This window comes from Ptychodera flava, chromosome 14, assembly GCF_041260155.1.
Source record: "Ptychodera flava strain L36383 chromosome 14, AS_Pfla_20210202, whole genome shotgun sequence".
Taxonomy (NCBI): Eukaryota; Metazoa; Hemichordata; class Enteropneusta; family Ptychoderidae; genus Ptychodera; species Ptychodera flava.
In genome coordinates this window covers 30,659,838-30,678,485 of record NC_091941.1, presented here as the reverse complement: position 1 = coordinate 30,678,485, position 18,648 = coordinate 30,659,838, and the positions used below count along the sequence as shown (strand labels likewise).

Below are 18,648 nucleotides of genomic sequence, written 5' to 3'. Positions count from 1 at the left end.
AGAGAATGAAATTTTGTGAAGTCCTAAATTTTACAAATGAAAAGAAATGAAACTTGCCAACAATGAAACTTGCCAACATCCGGCATCGGTCCCATCGAGCATTTCGTGCTTTTAACAGGCAACGGCGAAGTCCTTTCACTGAATATTTTCCACGGGGTCTGTAACGATTCCCACAGAAACAATAACTTGAAAGCCACGATGATCATTGTTTTATTGCCACAGCTGACAAGCGGTGATGTAAAAACGTTTCGATCGTGGAATTGCTTTATACAAGTACATGTATCTAATAAATGACGAAAATGCAAATCGTTAAACATTCATACTTGCTCAAAAGGAGAAAAGAAATTGACGAAAAAAAATGCTATTAATATTACTTCGTGGAGCGAAATGTACTATTTGGAGTTCATTTACAGGCACCCACACGTGAACGAATTTTGTTCGATCTTTTAATATCATATGTGTTTAATGACATTTAAAAGTATTTGACAAGGACTGATTTTGACAGCAGTTATCTTTATGTTGTAACAATGCAATGTTTAGCTGTAAGCTAGTTATTCGTTTCTCTTAAATGCTATGTATAAGGCACAGGGAGACAAGTGCACACCATTGTACTGGCTGACGAACACGTTAGCTTTAAAACGCGTGAAACCAGGCAGATATAGATAACATTCTCTGTCGCTAGGGATTTATCTTTCGTTTGATCACGTGTCACGTGCCAGCAGAGCCGCATCGCCTTCAGGTTCGACGCAAAGTAGCGCCGAAATACGCAGTCCTATAGTTGAAATTCTTACCCAATCTTTATTCATAATACTATCTTGTATCTGTTGTGATGAAAATAACTGGAACAGAATAACCGTCCACCCACACAGGGACTAGTATACACTTTATCCAGCCAGATCTTTAACGTCAGGGGATCTATTACCGATCTTCCTGGTGACAAAGCACAACGTATTCTGTACAGTCTAACTGTCCGCAGAATCTCCAAAGTTGTAATGTATAGTATTTCTAAAAGGAATAGGTTAAGGGGGCGTTGCACTCAACGCAAATATTCATTCAATTTTATGTAATTTGTTAACCCAAGGTTAAAATATTGGTTGGGTTCACCTTTTAGCTTGTCAAGCAGGCGTAAGTTTCGTGATAAGGAAGTGTTAATTTATGCAAATGTATGCAAATCACCGGATTTCCTGGCTTCTTTTTTCTCCCGATTTCAAGACTTCCAAACAATTTAACTCCACTCTGGCCGGGTCAAATTTTCTAAATTTTCACATTATGTTCTTTAAATGCTATATATCAAAACGAATATTTTGTTTGGCAATAGAGTTCTTATATTTCGAATTAGAGTATTTTAATTTTGCTAATAATGTTTTTAATCACTTTTTTGAGTGTCAGTCTTTCAACCCATGCCATTTTAGAACGAGGAAAGATATTCTTTCCTACATATACTCTTGTTTCAAATGAAATATTACATTTCAGAAAATAGTATCAAGTTTTTGACCTAAATTAATTTTTATCATTAACACCAAAATTGAGTTTTATACCCAAAATATACACCACTCCATCTTTTGAGTAAAGCATTGCTACCATACAAATCTTCAGATTCTCTGCTTTTTGAAAATATATAGTATGAGGGGGTTTCCTTGTCATCTTCGATGAGAAATATTCCTTTGGAAAAAACTCTTTTGGCAACATGCAGCTCCACTTTAAATTACTAAATTAATAAATTGATTAATAAATAATGAGAAGTTTGCACACATACAGGTCCTAATGGTTCACACGGATTACCTATCTTAGAATGAAATGTTTTGAAAATGATCTTTGCTGCAAGTTTTGTTTTCTTATTTTGATATTCTTTTAAGTCGGAAATTTTCAAGTAAACCTAGGACAAATATGAAGGGATAGTTTGCGAAAACAATAAAGATTTTGCCGGTAAGCCGCATTATGGCCAGCGAAATGTGTCTGGGATGACGCCATTCTCCCTCTCTACCCCATTCCCACCCCCACCCCTGATCGGCGCAGGACGGAGAAACCATAGACTTGTGTAGGCATCTCCGTCCTCTTTGAAATAGCTGCTGAAAGCATCCCAGCATCACACTGCGAACCGGCAGCAGACCGGTCGTTCAAACGAAAAACCCACGTAGCGCGCCAATGAAATCCACACCCATAATTCATGATTAGTAGGTGCTATATATTGACGCCAAGTCTGTAAACCGAACCAAACGTGGGATTTTCCAATAAGAGTTCTTTTTTGTATATGTGTATGTAATTTGGCTCTTTTTAACTCGGAAGAATGCAATATAGCGCATTCCTGATCCAATATACCATTCTTCGGTACAATTAATTTGCCCTTGTTTCCCGACATTGTGGAACTGAGCTCTCATCAAACACGTTTCGATTGCGGTGTTACTTTTTGAGCACCTAAATAAATTGTCCGCCAGAAATAGATCGTCTGCCCAACATTGGTTGAGGCAAATGGCGCCGATACGTTATAAGCAATGTTGACGAATGGAGGAACACAAAGAGGTTACAGAACAGAATTGCATTTAACCCAGACACAACTTAACGGGCAGCGAGTAGACAAGTGTACATTCATGCGCACTCTGAATCTGTCTCTCCCTGCATCTCTGTATATCCGTCTCTCTGCCACTGTCTGTCTGTCTCTGTTTCTGGCACTGTCTGTCTGTCAGTCTCTGTCTGTTTCTGTCTGTCTCTGTCTGTCTCTGTCTCTGTCTTTCTCTGTCTCTCTGTCTCTGTCTTTGTCTGTTTGTCTGTCTGTCTCTGTCTTCTCTGTCTTTATGTCTGTCTGTCTATCTGCCCCTCTCTCTTTCTCTCTTTCTCTCTCACACACATACACTTACTATCATAAATACCAAGATACCAGCATCATAATGCACTGACTAGCGAAGCCATGTAGACGGTATTTGAAGCCCGGATGGGATCTTAATACTGGTATTTTGTGAAGCCCAATGCCACCTTCACAAGTCACGTTGCATCCAAAGTAAAGACCATGGAAACAAGGCCACTGCCAATTACTTATGTCATTTTGAAACATTTATTGCTATTTTTGTCGTCTGAATCTGCAGGGTAATATGTGTCCCATCTTCGAAACCATGTTTCTTGCAAATTGGCTCCCATGTGCAAACCGGTAGACAACCTAAGCGCTGAAGTAAATTATTTTTACTTTTTTAACCTGCACATGCCGCTGCTTGTCTGTTCAGAGGCGTCACGGTTGCCCTTTCAAAGCTGTAGGGCATGTTTGTTTAGAATTAATGGAAATGTCGAATGCAAAGTAGAAAATCCAGCTCGAAAATCTAACATTTCCTGCGCAGATTCGTCGAGATTATCCTGTTCTACCTGAGCTTTACAAGTTGAGCGACAAGCTCTGTGCGTGTCCCTCTGACCAATCGTGATAACGCGCTGATCCTAACTGTATCCGAACTACATCATACGTTGGCAATCAAAATATCACAGAATCGGATTCTAATGACAGTCTCCTACATTCACTGTTTCTGTCTTCATATATTCCTTAATCTTTCCTAAAGCACACAGCACAGGCCATCGGAACTGTCAACATGGTGCGAGTTTTAGCCGAAGGATTGTTAACGGGAAAATCTGCAACAATGTTGATTTAAAGCTTTAATAATCGCAGAAAGGGGCAAGGGTGTATTACAAAGACCAATTAGTACGACTGCCATCGCTATCTCAGGCATCAATTGTGTTTTAAACCCTTAATTTCAGAGACAGAAGACATTAATTGCTATCGTCAACAAAACATCCAAGTCCGACATCAACGTCAAACTATACACACACAGATATATATATATATATATATATATATATATATATATATATATATATATATATATATATGTGTGTATATATGTATATATATATATATATATATATATATATATATATATATATATATATATATATATATATATATATATATATATATATATATATATATATATATATATATATATATATATATATAGAGGAAGCTTAGTTAGACCTTGAGATAAAGAACGCACTTTTTCAATTCAAAGCTCAAAGACGTCGATCACAGGGTTCTTCCACTTGGTGGACCGGATGAAATTTATGTTTGTGTCTTCGTCGTGCGTTAGATTTAGAAGGCTACTTCTTGCTGTTTGGTAATGATAGTGTCAATGATTTATTGATTCATGGCTCTCGTTTGAAAGCAGTAGAACAACTGAGTTGAAGGACAGGGTCCTTGTTTTAGTAGATACGTACCGAGATATTACATCCTGGATATTTTATCTGTGATTCTGCCGCACAATAACCATCTCCTTTGCATGTAAGACTTGGTATCTCCAATATACCTAAGTAATGGCAACTTCACAACATACTACTGGTTTCGCCCATCACCATGGGGTCTATATCTTGAAAAATGAAGGTTCTTTCGGAAAATTTTGCAGTTTGTCTAGGATTAGAGCTTCACAACCACACGAAAAGGATGATCAAAAAAGCTTAAATTTCAATTATTAGTTTCGAAGGCAACGTTCCGCAAGCATCTGTAACTTGTAAGGGACGCATATAATCCCCACGTGTGAACCCCAGGTGTTGGAAGGTGATGAAACCTTTAACTTGACAGCTGATTCTTGGGCAGCGACATTGAACTGGCGCTAAATTCACTTTCAAAATAAAAGCACTTCCAGTTAGAAACATGCAAAACGCTCTCGCGTCATTATTATTTAAGCAAAAAATGTCTAAAGTCAAAGCTGAGCTACCAGTTCCCAACCCTATCGCTGCTATCAACGCAAAGAGGTTGTAAAACGCGTTGATTTATTGAGGGGCGCACCATAAATGATTGAACGATAATCAAACTTAAGATCTTCCTTTATGAAATTTGTCCATCCATCACTATAGTGAGTGTTGATAGGCTACTCTGGTGAAACACACACAAGGTGAGAACTAAATTGACATTCAATGTTCTGTTGAGGCAATGAAAGGGTGAAATATGACAAGATTTACATTTCAATCAAGTCAACAAATGGCTAATATTACCTGAAGGGCAGGGCATCGGTTTTCTGAAGTGAAACAAACCAAATCCAACATAAATATCCATCATCGGCTATGCACCCGAAGACATTATCTGTTATGTTTTGCCATATTTCTAGGTATAACGGTAATGGTCATATTCATTCAGTCTATGACGACACCTTTGCACTGATAACAGTAATGTTGTTATAAATCAATTTTCAGTCGACAAAATCAATTTTATCTCCGGAGAGCGCCAAAAAACCCAAGATCAATGGATTAACGTTGCTAAGATGTTAAGGTTCATGAAAGTCGTTTTCCCTTGGCTTAGTCCGTGCTTTCATCCAGTGTTTTTAGTTCTTTTTTTCGCAGCAATTAAGGCAGTCTATTAGGAAGAGCGTTTTCTCTGATAATTAGTAGGTCTTTGATTACTTACTAGATGGATAGTCAGACACTATTCGGCCTTAAATTGACTTTGAAAACTCGTTAAATGGCCAAACGGGACACCGAGAATGATAATGGCCGCATCGAGCACTCACGTGACCGCGCTGAATGAAAAAGGCGGCGGGAAGATGGATGTCTCACGGCAATAGAGTTTCTTAAGAGGTTTGCCAAATAAGGGGAAATTTTCACTTTTCCAGCAGCCGAATACCTACTTCGAGTACCCGCGTTTATTCTTCCACGTGCCTATGTTTCCGCAGATCGAAGAAAACACATCGTTTCGCCTGTTACACATATCAATAAGACTTTCAGTAACGATGTGTTGGACACTTCCTTAATTACAATTATCGGCATTTCCCGAGTTTTCGCATTTCACGTCAAAGTTAGTGACAGGCAGATTTCCCGTACAGATAACTGCCCATCAATAAATCTTTCTATGCAGTGGTAAGGAGCAGACCGGGAAAATACACCCCCTCTTCCACATTCCCTCTCAATTTGTTAATTTTGTACTTCCTTGAATGGTAAGAGACAGGCAGCTCATTTTCTTGACGATTTCGACTCGTTAAAACCAGCACTGACACACAAAGCACGTTCCTAATTGAGGTGTCCTCATAACTAAGTCGGCACACCCCAGCAACAAATGAGCATCTATCCCGCCTGAACTTCGATTTCGGAAGCTGCCTGCTGAGCCCTATGTTAGGGGAAAGTCAATCAAGATGACGTCACTTCGATTCAGTCGAGAGCTCTAGTCTCTACGCCGATTACTGAAGTCGGTTATTTCATATATTGAAAATTGAACGTGTGTTTTTTTGAAAAGCAATAACTCATTTATTGCGGAAGCAGTGAAGCGCCTGTAATAGATGCGTTTAATTTCAGATCTTCCATTTTCAGTTAATTTGCATAATCGCCTTCTATTATCGTCTTGAACGTGGCACGTTACCGGTAGCTTCTACGACAGTAGCTTTTCACGAGGACGATCGTGGTTTTTCCTTATTTCACATGAAAGTTACTCTCAAGTAAAGCAGGCTATTTAGCATCACGTAACATGCAACCAATATCTCATGAATCTCATCACGTGTCACAGCTGAAAACGGAACTTCGCATCATCGATCGTAATGCCTCATCCTGACAGATTTCATCCAATCAAGCAGAAACCATCTTTCCCGCTTCAGGTGTTGAGTTTCACACATAGAACCGTTTGAAAAGGAATCGCCCAAACAATAGACCAAAGCATCAAAACACACTCTCTGCAGCTTAAGTGTTGACGCCTGTGGCGGGAGAAAGAAAATTCGTTTCCTGGGAAACCGTTGCAAAATTAATGCATGCTTACGCTAAGACCACGACTACGACCTCCCCAACAGAAAAGCGATCCTACGCACCAACCCTAATCTTTTCGAATCTATATTTCTATTCAACGAATATCTACCGTCCTAAATTTTCGACTGTGAAAACTTCAGCGGGCTTCGTAAATAGCGGGGAGACACTGACGCATGCATGCATCAAAAGCACAAATTGATAATTCTGCCATGTTTGTTTATCTCATTTCGTATGTCGTTGCTGGAAATTTGATAATCTCAACGTGTGCAGAAATCATCACACCGTACCGACGGTTCGGATAAAGAGAATGTACTTAATTTGTCTTAGCTCAGAGAGTTATCGAGAACGTCTAAAAAATGAATATTTAATTTGCACTACAGAAGACTTTGAAGACAGCTATCGCATTGTGATTACATTTCCCAGTTTTCCTTCGACTTCAGTTGCGTTTGTGACCTAGTTTAGGTCAGTTTAGGTCAAGCTTACTGTAAAACTAATCCTTGAAGTTTTCCGCAAAAGATTGACTGGTTCCGAGCAAGACGTTTCATTAAAGTCTGTCCTTTAAAATCTTTGCGCTTTTGAAGGGTAGGGGGAATATTTGTGCCGATCATTTGTTAACGATTATTTCATACCAAAGTAGATTACCATCTAACAGCTGCCAAACCCTAGACAGGTCCCTTGGTCACAGCCAATGAAGGATCTCTTCGTCGAATACAATTGACAGACTTCGGCCGGACTGTGGTCTAATTCGTGGAAACCGGGATCACTTTTAGATCTGGCAACGTTATCTGCTACAACATATTGGGTCATACTGCCAATATCAGACCATTGCACTCCCAAGATAAGCAAAATACTTGCATATATTTACCTAAAGAGCTTATTGCCACTCCACAAAGGTAATTTTTTAACTAAACACCCTATGATTTTAGAGGTGTTTTTTTACAAATGTAACTATATGCAAACTTTTGATAGCCGTATACTCTAAGTAATAAGCTTAGTTGTGTTGAACTATTAGCAAATACAGAGCAAAAGATGGTTTCCTATTACTCACTTTCATTTCATAAATAAAGCGTTTTGCTATAAGTATGTTGCCCCTTTTAAATGCACTTAATCAATATGCCTCTTTCTGGCACTTCCAGTCATTTTTACTGATGCTAAAGATTAAAGATATTTTTCGCGTTTTAAAGAAGATAGTTGAGCGGTCGCTATTATGAGTTCATTGGAGACTTAGACCCCCACACTAGAAAAATGTTGATCGTTGAAGAGATAAGTCGTAGTTTGTGTGAACCATAGAGGTCTTGTTATGTGTCTGATCGATATGAGAGAGAGAGAGAGAGAGAGAGAGAGAGAGAGAGAGAGAGAGAGAGAGAGAGAGAGAGAGAGAGAGAGAGAGAGTGTGAGAGTGGGAGAGAGAGAGAGGGGAGGGAGTGAGGGAGGGGAGGGAGAGACAGACAGGCAGACAGACAAGCAGGCAGGCAGACAGACAGACAGAGAAAGAGACAAACAGAGAGACAGAGAGAGGCAGAGAGACAGAGACAGAGAGACAGAGAGAGAGGCTGATAGACTTGCTCCCATGTGACGTTTTCAAAGCTCTCTTGCAGCATTGGTAGGATTTACAGTTTAAAGTCACTAACAAGATTAATGCCCCAACAATAATGCGACTGATTCCGTCAAACATTGAAAGGTAATTCCACGAAAGTGTTGTTATTCAATATTTTGAGAATTGCCGCACTTTCTTCGCGAGGAAATGCATCAATTTACAAAAAAAAAAAAAAAGGAAGAAAAAAGAACAACCCCGCGAGATCATATCAATTCCCAATAACAGTATCCTTTCCAAGCGGTATATACGTTTACATTATTTATACTGAAATAAAGTCACTACTTTGAAATGACCGCAACGAGAGTATGCGGCCACTTTTTAAAGCGCGAAGGGGTTGCCTTTCGCACAAGGCAAAATTACTATGGCTTCTAAGCTGAAGTTAAAGAGTAATACATCCTAAAAATGTAAATATGGGTTGTCAGAGAGAGGCGTCTACATGTACTTCTCAGTCAGAGAGAGGCGTCTGCTTGTATTTCTGTATCACAGAAATGCGTCACAGCACAGCATTTTCTGACTGAAGAAATGATGGTTTTGAATTGGGATTGAAGCATAGTTCAAGTACATGTATATGGGAGCGAGATTTTGCACTTTTGAGATCGAGACTAGACCATATACAACCATACTCCCTGTTTATCGTCAGATGCCTTCTTACATAAGCCAACAGACCTCTTAGACAGACAACTGACCGGTAAACCGAGTATTTGGTTTGGAAGCATGATTTGATTTTCAGCCTAACCTGCGTCGATGAGTACTTACCCCCAGCCAATGCATTTAGTTAGCATGTCAGCAGAACATCGGTTTTAACCTTACGTGATCTCTGAACTAAGGCGATTGAAAAGCCTATGAAACAGAGAATCAAATACCATGTATAATGGTGTATAACTTAATGGTACTTTCCCTGACAATATATACAATAATCGTTTAATGTCAATCTTCGGACCTGAGGTACACATTTCATAAATCAGTAACAAGAATTACTTTCAGTCGACAACGGACTGCAAAGAGAGTCCAACCTATTAAAGGATTTTGTTCCTATTTTGTGACCATTGTTAGTCTGCGTGAAGACTACAGCAAAATACTCGGCCAAGGTAGGGTATTAAATATGAAATGTACACTGCAACTTCTTCATGACTTCTTAATCCAAATTTTGTAGGCTGACATCACAGACATCTCACAGCATTGTCTGGGATATGTCGTCTTCATCTTGAGCAGAACTGCTGCGTAAACTCCATTATCATGCTATGACTGACCACCCTTCCCACACCCTACCTACACCCTACCCCCACGTTTTTCGGTCAAAACGCAGAACTTCCAGAGACATCCGTTAAAAGCAAGAATAAATTGTTTTCGGACTAGGTGGCGTAGCTTTTGGACCCGTCAATGTCTTTTGCCGCCCATGAACAAAGAGAAAATACTATACTCTGTAAAGTTGGCCCGTACATATAAGCCATTTGATTTGATTTGATTTGATTTGATTTATTTAGCACTTAAAAAAAACATACAGTACAAACAAGAAAAAAGACAAAGACAGAAGTGCTGGGATAACACAGAAAAGTTAAAAACTTATTTCCACTGTGGTCCCACGATAAATAAAATCACAAGCAAATCGGCACGACAACAATTAATAAAAAACGAAATCATTTTGCTCACGTTGAATCATTGCTTCATAAAAATACTTCTTTAACTTTCTTTTAAACAGAGAATTTGAAGTAATACTCTGTATATTTCTTGGAACTTTGTTCCATTCAACACTAGCTGTATATACAAAACTATTCTGATAAAACCGAGCCCCACCTTGAATAAAAATAGAATAGGGTCCGGATCTCGTTCTATGGACATGACTGTTAAAAACAAAATTATCAGACAAATATTTCGGTGCTAATCCTAATGTAACTCTATGAACATGATCGAGTTTTATATATGCGACTCTGTGGCTAACAGGTAGCCATCCCATTTGTTTGAAGTGAACCGATTCAAGGCGTGCTCTTGCTGACATACCAAGGGCAAACCGTATAACTTTATTTTGGGAAGTTTGAAGTTTTTGTTTGCTTTTTAAAGTCAAGGCACTATACCAGTAAGAGCTTGCATAATCAAAATGGCATTGTATCAAACAGTTAGCCAACAGTTTTTCTCGTATGATAATCTAAAAACTTCTTATTACGATATAAAAACTTGAGACGAGAGCATGTCTTTTTAATAACCTTAGATGCTACTGTTTCACCAGACAAGATTGATCCAAGTCAGTACCAAGATATTGCACACACTGTTTTGCAGCGATGTCGACATCCCCACACAGAACCTGCATTTCCGAACACTGTTTTAATTTTCGACTAGAACCAAACAGGATAGATTCTGTTTTACCGACATGAAGAGACAATTTATTATCATTAGCCATTCATTGAGATAACCCAATTCCTTACTAAGTTTTGTTTGAATATGTTCAACATCTCTGCCAGACACAAGAAGAGCTGAATCATCAGCATATAAGAGCAGTTTGCACGACACTGCTGATTGCAGTGCATTAGACAGTGTACAAGATCAAAAACTGCTTATAAGGTATTGTCAGAGGTAGGTCGACGGAATTGAGACTTCAAAACTACAATGAACAGCCAGCCCTGTCTGTACTTTTACTGTCACAAACAAGTTACGAAACAAGGCAAAATGTTACAAAATGCATTTTGATGCTTCCAGTCGCATGTTTATTTGTCAAAAATTCACCCACTTTAGTAAACCTTCTCGCTATCTCCGAAGACACTCCATACAGTCAATTTCCTTGCCACGTGATTTCGTGTCGGGTATGTTGCATTGATGATGTAATGATTTTTCTGCGTTTTTGCGATAATGACTTATAGTTTCGTGAAAATGCTATGCGCTTGTGTAGCTGCAGATTATCTTTGGGCGATTTGAGGATTTCAAAAGCGTCTGTATCGATCACATTAAGACTGGTATAGTCATGAAGCTAAATCTTCCTGTCATAAAAAGAGAAAACATCGCTCTTGAAATTCGTTTTGGTTTCATACAGTAAGTTGAACATACTTGTGTTCCAGAGCGGTATGATTATTGTGTGCCTTCTGATGATCGATTTCATGACAGAAATGAGAAAATAGCACAAGGCATGTAATACCATTGATACCATGAGAATCCTTTTTAGCTTCCACTGTGTGTCAAAGTTCTGAACGTTGAGTCACAATAAGTAGATTGTGCCGTAATTGCTTATTGTTCAATGTTCGAGAGACGAATTTTTTAATTTTGCTGCCTGCAAAGCAATACGTGTTGTTGAATGGATAAAAAGATGTTTGTCTGTCTCCCTCCCTGTCTCTGTCTCTCCGTTTCTCTCTGTCTCTCTCCCCTGTCTGTCTGTCTGTCTGTCTGTCTGTCTGTCTGTCTGTCTGTCTGTCTCTCTGTCTGTCTCTCTCTCTCTCTCTCTCTCTCTCTCTCTCTCTCTCTCTCTCTCTCTCCACACCGTGTCATAAATATCAAGATACCTGCATCATAATGCACCAACAAGCAAAGTAATGTAGTGTATTGTATTTGCTCCCAGAGCCTGGCCCAACCGTTTTAGATTGTGTCACGAAGTGAATGGATGTAAATGGAAGTACGTATATATAAAATTCTGCTATCTTCACTCGAAGTCAATTTAGACCTTTATGAGTATCAAATATTGGCATATTTTCGCCAATACCTCTGACAATACCTTATATGCAGTATTTGATCTTGTACACTGTCTATTTTGACTTTTTTTTATAAACCAAATAAACAAATAAATAAACGAATCGATGATAAATAAGTAAATAAATGAATACAATTGGCATAAAACGGAAGAAGTGCAGGCGAAAGGATACGCTAATATGTATTTTCTCATCTTCTTTTGCTAGATGAGAATTCACGAGAATCAGCGAAATCAAATTCCCAGGGTACAAAAATGGTGACCTTTAAAATGTGTGCCTCCGTGATCAATTCACGATGTGCAAAAAGAGTAAGAGACAGATACTCATATCTGATTGGTTTTGCGTTACCAAGAACAGATACAGCTTCAACGGATACAAACTTTATTGTTGTCGCATTCATCTTGTCAGTATTCTCGTCGGTCTAAAACAAGATGCAGAATCGTCTAACAGACACCACTGTTATCTGTGTAAAAACAGCGGTGTGTGCCACGTTCGACACCTATAATTCATCCTTATCATAGCATTGGGCACACTGTGTCTTTATAGCTTATTGTTTTTCAACGATCTGGGATCTGTTTACTGAAACAGTTCTGCCTAGTACAATGAGGTTATCGTGGTACTCAGTCTCCAAACGCTAATTTTTCAAACAGAGAGTTGTCCCCAACGTGACAAGGTTTTTACAGAAAATCCCTAGTAGACAATGCGCATCCGTGTTCGAATCAACAAGACCTGCCCTTTCTCGTTTGCTCGACCTTTTCAAGAGAAATAATATATGATTTATCATTTCTGTGAATTATGTGATTTCAGGGACACACGTACACACACACACATACACACACTATATATATATAATATATATATATATATATATATATATATATATATATATATATATATATATATATATATATATATATATAATGCAGAATGGTAAAATTCATTCGAAATTATAAAGTTTCTAAATTAATTACAAATTCCTTCCCTATTGTGTGCAGCATGCAGATCAAACGTCGATGACACAATTTGTAGTTGTAACCACAGCCGTATAGCCTTACCAAATTGACAGTGTCGAAAATTCAAGGGGAAGGGCAGCTGCCCCCCCCCCCCCCGACTACGGCCTTTGTAACTGGAAAATACCTCATTTGAAATCATATATTCATATATCGAATACCTTAGTCGAAAGACGTTAACATAACAACCGTACCTTTATGAACAATGAACATAGTTAAAAACGGTGAAATTAAAAATGCACGAATGGACATCTTGATGAGGAAATGTCCATCTCTGGTAATTACACACTTTTCAAAATGTTGGTGTATCAAGGTCGTTAACTTTCATCGTTGACATCTTTCATTAGATAAGTACATAAATATCATGCTTAATTATCACCATAGCGTATTTCTTTTATTTCATGCTTCCATGTATACACATATACAATCTTTCGTGACAAACAGAAATTAACTCATGAATGGTTTCTTGATTATTGTCTCCAGAGATGCCCTTTTCATCAACTGATGACAGAATTGTTAGTGATGACCCTGAATTGACAATGGCGAGATCAGATTGTCGCTCAAGGATTTCAGGATGAATTTCAGTTGTTCAGAAAGTTCCAGCGACAGGTCACGTGATGTATACGCCATTGTAGTGTCGTCAATATCATCGGTTCGCCTTGAAATTTATATGTGTAGTTGTTTATTATTTTAGATCATCCTTCTTTGAACTAGATAAACCGGAGAGCAGCTGTTTCGTCAATTCAATATCACCATATTGCTTTGAAAAATTTTTAAAGAGCCAGTAGCAGTATTTTTGATGATTTTTTCATTATTTTTATTTTCAATGTCAACTGCATTTTTTTATTTTACTCCCCAAAGAATGGTGAGATATAAACAGTGTTCAGCATTTCAATTCGACCTGTACATGTGCAGTAGACCACATTGTTATTGTTGACGAGTGAATTCAGGTTCGGGCTAGAATTCAAATGTAAACAATGATAATTCATAATAGACTGTGTTAACAAACTAAGTAGTGGTTGGTTCAACGTGCTTTGGAGAGAATGTGTTATTGACAATAAGAACGAAAATAGTGGACAAAAATTATCAAGAGTTAAAACTATTGGACGTTTTAAAAGAATAAACCGTTCTTGACTATTGTATTTATGCGGGTACTCTCTATCGAGGTAAAATGTGCCTCTTCGCAAGTTTTTCGAACAATGTCATTTTATTTCTTTATTTCTTTATTTGAGAACAAGATCAAGACCCAACAACAGGTTCCGACAAAATGACAATACAAACAAACAAACCAACGAACGAACATATAAATAAAAGACTACTGAAAAAGAATAAAATTTTATAAGATAAAATTACTCTTACTTAAAAAGAATATGTTAGCATGAAGAATAAAATCTTCACACCCATGTTGTTAACTCAGGCAAAATAATGTCAACGAAATTTTGTTTCATTTTGTAACAATTAATCCTAGGGATGAGAGAAAACGTTCTAATGTTTAGCCTGCATCATAGAACTTGGAGTAAAGATGGCGTACTGGGACGTCCGATTGGAGTATAGAATGACAGTTAAGACGAAAGGGAGGAACAACAAAATATTCCTTTAATGATACAATGTAACAAGAGTCAGATCTAAAACTTTCCAAGGACGTGAGAGAGTAGGAAGATTAAACAGAATACAAAACTGCTTACAATCACTATTACCATAAGCAGGAAACTTAAAACTTAAATATTTAAGAAAACTTGCTTGGCACCTCTCTATGGTCACATACGTACTGATGACAGTGGGCAAACCATATACTAGTGAGCAATAAGCCAAGGACATATGCAGGATGTCAATGCCTTCAAGGAAGAAAATATGTTGTGGGCTCTATTAGTTGTAATCTGACAAAGCACTCCGAAAGCTTGTTTTTACAATACTCTGTTGGTCTGCAGCATGTGTTGACCTATTTTGATGCATTTTGGGGTAAATAAAGTGTGTTTAGGTGAAAAGCCGAAATTTAAGTTTTTCCCATATAGTAAACATGGTGTAAAACAGCCATTTTAAATTTCAAATATCGGTATCTTTTTTACAAAAAAAAATTCCTTATTTATTCTTTATTATGAAAAAGAGTGTTCTATTTTCTTCATGAAACTTCTAGCAAAGTTCAACATTTTCAGCTTCGATGCGCTTACTACATTAAACAATCAATTCGTAGACATCTTTTTTCACTTTGAAAAAACTAGCGAGCGTATGTACGTCACAGTACTGTAATCCAAGTGACTATTTTTGCAGGCCGCATAACAGTGACGGTTCAATGTCTTTTGGAAAGCAAGTGAAGACTTTAGAACTTGGTTTCCTCAATGAAGTCGGTAAAAGACAAACTGACGAAACAGTCAATCATTCAAAACAAAATCACCCAATCCCATGTGACAGAATTGCGTAGTAAGCACTATGTACATATTTGTTCACACGGCAACTATTATTTTCATTCTGCGTTGGAAAATTACTGATAATATTTAGAGAATATCGTTCAAGGACATTAGTCGTAACCTTTCAAAAGTCAGACGATAATTTTCGGATGATCGTATCACCGTACGCATTGTGGTGAAATCATTGACCTGAATGACCGTAACCATCGGAACAAGACGCAGAGACAATAAAGTTATTTTTATCATGTTAATATCTTCCATGTTATTCAGTAAACGACGATAAAGTCAACATGCTCACGTTTCTTATGGGGACAAGACTTGAATATATTTAGATCAACTTATGACTTTAATAGTCTCTCGTTCTTTTGAAGTATTTGTCTGTCTAGTTACCTTGTAACCATTCGAAAGTTCCGTTTCGCTGCTTTTGGATGTGAAACGCGAACTTTTATAGATAAAGGATAAACAAATGTTTGGAAATTTTGATTAAGTGATGAGTTACATAAACTTGAACAAGGACATCTCTGTCAAGCAGGATGTTTCCATTCCAAGTTCATAGTTTTCCTGTTAACAGTCAAGTTTAGACATTACTTACAGGACTATAAATTAATTGTCAATTTCAAGGTAGTGTAATTTGTAAGCATACAATACCAATTGAGAACTCGCAAAATTTATCAAAAGGCGACAAAACTAATTTTTATAACGACATTTTCATGAACTATGTGTAGTTACCATTGTGCATTTTATAATGAACTTTCAACTGTGCGTTTAGTCGATTAAAATTCAAATTTCTATTTTCTTTTATGTGACTCAAATATCACTACCCATGTAATGATTCTGTAAATCTTGAGAACTTTCATTCAATTGAATATTCGGAAGGAAAAGGCAACCGTGCCAACACATCTACGCCAAGGAAGTTCCAAGAATAGTAAATCATGTTACTGTTTCTTCAGCGTGTTTTACACCATGGAAACGGCCTGGGTAGTCTTCTGATATCTACAAATTGCAAAACGTTGACGCACAACATAATTGATTTCAAATGCGTCCTTTCTGTGCTTTGCGCCTGCGTCGAGGTCTGCGATTGGCTAGAACATTCGATGGCTCGTTTGATGATGTACCTCCAGTATAGATGGTTCAAATTAGGTCATCGTTTTTTCTGATATTTATAAATCTGCTACGTCAGTAAATGCAGATATCAGGTTTGCTGATCACACTTTAATAGTTTTTCAAAGTACCGAAAAACATGACAGCCAGAGTGGGAAAATGATAGAAAATTATACCAAATTGACAAAAAGTCAAACTAGGGTAACTTTTGACACATAATAAAATATAGTATTGTGATTCTGACGTGTATTAAGACAACTGTGACGTGTGATGTAAGGTCTATAACTGTCCATGATTTCATTTACAGAAATAATGTAGCTATAATTATCATTTTGACGCACTTCATCGAATACATTACACGGTATTATAGGACAGTTAATACTCGCATGAGTACGGTAAGAAGCTTTTAAAACGCGGTCAATTTCGTGTTACAGATGTAACTCACTCCTCCAAGACTTTGTGAACCTCTTAGACACAAAGGTTAATACACTTACGCGAGGTCGATGACATGACTCGATATTGACAGATCATCAAATGGGAAATAGACAATTAAAACAAAGGTTCGTCAACTGACGACAGGAATTTTTACGAGCTTGTTTGACAGTGTAATTAACGTATACCATTTTGTTAAGTAGTTCAAGTTGCTGTTTAACAGCGACCGTGATAAACACGCATGGTACTGTATTCCAAAGTGATAGTTTTGACACGTGTCTGTTGTGTTATTTAAATATAGCTTGTACGATTACTTCAAGAGATGTTGTGGCATCAGATTATATATTTGGATGTATTTTTCAGTCTTCTTTATTTCAAATCTATTGTATGATTGAAGACATGCCTTTAAGGTATTGTTTAACATTCCATGTTCCGAGAACACGACGCAATCGCAGGTACAATGTCGTCTGTGAGACTCACCACACCGGGGCATATCAGACGCATGGGAGAAGCTGTGTCTTTAATATGCGATGGCGTCTACGTCTGTGAGTTTGTCTCCTTGGAAATAAAGTCTGTGTAGTTGCAATGCACTAATGTCTTTTTTGAATCTCTGCTAAGTGAGATTCTCGGTATCTTAACGCAATACCGAGCTGGTTATCACCAAAACGAGACAAGACGAGATGAAACAAGGGTCAATGTCAAAGACAAACGAGAAGATTTTTGTTCTTGAAAGGCATAAAACACTACTCTGGGAAAATGATTGACGTTGAACATCTGACGTCAAAATGGATCGAACATTAAATTTGGACCATGCCTACGTGTTTTAACAGGTTAAATAATGGCGGGAAATCTAAAGTGATGTTAAAACGTTTGAATTTACATGCCACTTTCGACACTTATGACAGTATTATACACTTTTTGGTCTGTAATGGATCTTATTCAAAGACTCATGGAATACCTTAGGATATTTTGAGATCGGTTTATTACACAATCGCAACTATTGGGGCTTTAACACGAATAAACAATGACTCAAAAGTTGGAGTTCGTAGTGTGCGCACGCGCCTTTCGCGCCACGGCGACGCGCCAGGTACAAAACGAGCTCTAATGAAACGGACACCGTGATCATGCATTTCAAATGTGACAATAAACTTTCGGTGCCATTTCTTCTATGCCATTATCACGGATGTAATTGTTTTAGACGAGATGCCTCGATCGAGTCGATGGCACGTCCCTCTTTTCACTTCTACAGATACCGACATTCGTCATTGATGTTAATCGTTAACAGACAGCCTCTTTCAAAACTACTTCTGCCCTTCTAGTCCAGACTAGACGCAGCTACCGCTACAGCTGCAGGCCAGGAAATAGACTATCGCATCTCAAGTGTTCTATGTCATTTCGCGCGATCGCGGGACATTCGTCTATCATGTATTCTGCTGTTCGATGCAATTCACTGAACCATTGCAAATGACCAGATTCAATTTCATCGCATGTTGAACATAAACAAAACGAGGCGGACAAGCTTTTACTTTCCACTTACCTCGTTGCCCTAATCAAATATTTATAATTTGGTTTGACACATAACGAGTGAATTCATTGGGTCGATAGAAAGAAAATCGTCCGGTGTAAACTTACACATTTTGTAAACATAACACAAACTCCGAGCAGACTCGCGTGTTATA

General features: G+C 37.9%; 1 protein-coding gene across 1 annotated transcript in view; it reads right to left on the bottom strand.

Moving 5' to 3' along the window:
* Positions 1-18,648, bottom strand: part of LOC139150144 (small ribosomal subunit protein uS12m-like) — a 629,842-nt gene that overhangs the window by 307,496 nt on the left and 303,698 nt on the right. The gene's annotated exons all lie outside the window — the stretch shown is intronic.